Genomic DNA, 2,064 nt, shown 5'->3' with positions numbered 1-2,064 from the left:
AGTCTCCCAAATTGCTGAGATTACAGGCATGAGCCACCACACCTGGCTGAAGAATTCTGGGTCTTTAAATGGCCAGTCACAGCAAGCTTAGCACTCCTTACAGTGAGCAGGGTTCTCCTCATTCCCTGAACAACCTTCATTGGATAACTATATTTGAAAGTTGAGCCACAGACATAGGAAATTTTTCTCCAGTAATATAGTTTGCATTTAATAATCATTCAGTAACACAGCTACCAGATACAGTAACAAAAGATCATGGCACCCTAGTTTCTCAGCATTAGAAGACCTCAAAGATCATGTCATGCACTGCTTCTCAAACTTTAATGTGCATAGAAATATTTGGGAATTTTTTTTAAACTGCAGGTTCTGGCCAGGCACAGTGGCTCACAACTGTAGTCTCAGCACTTTGAGAGGCCATACTGGGAGAATTGCTTGAGCCCAAGAGTTTGAGACTCAGCTTGGGCAGCATGGTGGAACCCTATCTCTACAAAAAGTTAAAAATTAGCTAGGCATGGTGGTGCATGAACCTGTAATCTCTGCTACTCAGAAGGCTGAGGCAGGTGGATCCCTTGAACCCAGGAGGTTGAGGCTGCAGTGAGCCATATTGCACCACTACACTCCAGTCTGGGCAAAAGTGAGACCCTGTCTCCTAAAAACTAAATATATATATATATATATATATATATATATATATATATATATATACACACACACACACAAATAAAATGCAAGTTCTGATTCAGGAAGTCTAGGGTGAGGCTTTAGAGTCTTTGTTCCTTAAAAACTTCTAGGATGCACTGCATGGTATCTGCACTCAGCATTTTACTCCTGCTAGGGTGTTCAAAGGTAAGTGCCATAGAAATTCAGTATCTGGCTTTATGGATATTCTTGGCTTTGTACTTGTTAAACCTGGTATTTCTATTGGTACAGCATTTGTATAGGTTTCTCATGCTCTTCAGTTTGATATATTCTAAAATGGTAAGCAATGCTTTTCTTTTTCTAAGGTGTCAAATTGAGAATGAAGCAGATCCACCAACTCTGAAAACGACCCTAAAGTAAATTGGTTGAAGAAATTAGATCCCAAAGATTCTTGTTGAATTTTGACGCCTTCATCTGTATATCCATATTAAAAAGAGACATAAGAAACCAAAATAAAAGAATTATGGGCTGACAGGACAATTGGATTAAGCATCAGTTCTATTAAAAGGGACCAACTTGAAGATATTAATAAATATTTTGAAGATAAATCTTGACTCCAGCTCTTTAGAGGATCTAAAGTGACCTTGATGGGCAGTAGAAGGAATCACAACATGAAATTCCTTGAATATAAATGTATTGACTTAAAAACAAACAAAAATGCTTCCAAGTGATACCAATGCTGTTTGTCTATGGACCACACATTGAACTGTAGGCCTCTAGTCCAAATCTGATGCTTGAATCCCCTACCTGGAACTTCCCCAACCTGGCTTTGCCTCAGAATCACCCCAGGAGCTTTGAAATGTGGCAATGGGGATAGCACTGAATCTATAAATTACTTCCTAGCTTATTCTATGAGGCCAGCATTACTCTGACATCAAAGCCAGACAAAGACACTACAAGAAAAAAAAAAAAAAACTGAGTATCTCTTACAAATATTGACGGAAAGGCTTAAGCAGAAGCTGCAGATCATGTAACTTGGTAGGCATGCAGTGTAGGCCAGTGTCTCCTAAATGCCAAATCAGAGACAGCTGAAAATATGGCTATATCAGTATCACCTGGGAAGCTTTAAAAACATAGCTATGCAGCCTACAAGAGATTCTGACTCAAGAAATTTGGAGTGAAACTCAAGGGTCAGCACTTCACTTAGGAAGTGTTACTCATCTTGAATTTCTTGGAAGAGTTTAAGAAGGACTGGATTTAGTTCTTGTAATGTTTCACAGAATTCATCAGTGAAAACATCTCATCCAGGGATGTTTTTAGTGGGAGGCTTTTGAATACTGAATCAATCTCCTAAGTTTATTTAGATTTTCTATTTCTTCATGATTCAGTCTTGGCAGGCTGTGTCTTTATACCAATTTGTTCATT

The 2,064-nt window shown here is 38.6% G+C and overlaps 1 non-coding gene across 1 annotated transcript; it reads left to right on the top strand.

Moving 5' to 3' along the window:
• The first annotated feature begins 793 nt into the window (after window positions 1-793).
• LOC120361953 (small nucleolar RNA SNORA8) lies at window positions 794-932 on the top strand. Its single transcript, XR_005577978.1, has one exon. It is a non-coding gene; the product is annotated as a small nucleolar RNA SNORA8 (small nucleolar RNA).
• The last annotated feature ends 1,132 nt before the right edge of the window (window positions 933-2,064 follow it).

This window comes from Saimiri boliviensis, chromosome X (assembly GCF_048565385.1).
Source record: "Saimiri boliviensis isolate mSaiBol1 chromosome X, mSaiBol1.pri, whole genome shotgun sequence".
In the NCBI taxonomy this organism is placed as follows: Eukaryota; Metazoa; Chordata; class Mammalia; order Primates; family Cebidae; genus Saimiri; species Saimiri boliviensis.
The sequence above is the reverse complement of the archived record's forward strand: the minus strand, read 5'-3'. Positions and strand labels throughout refer to the sequence as shown.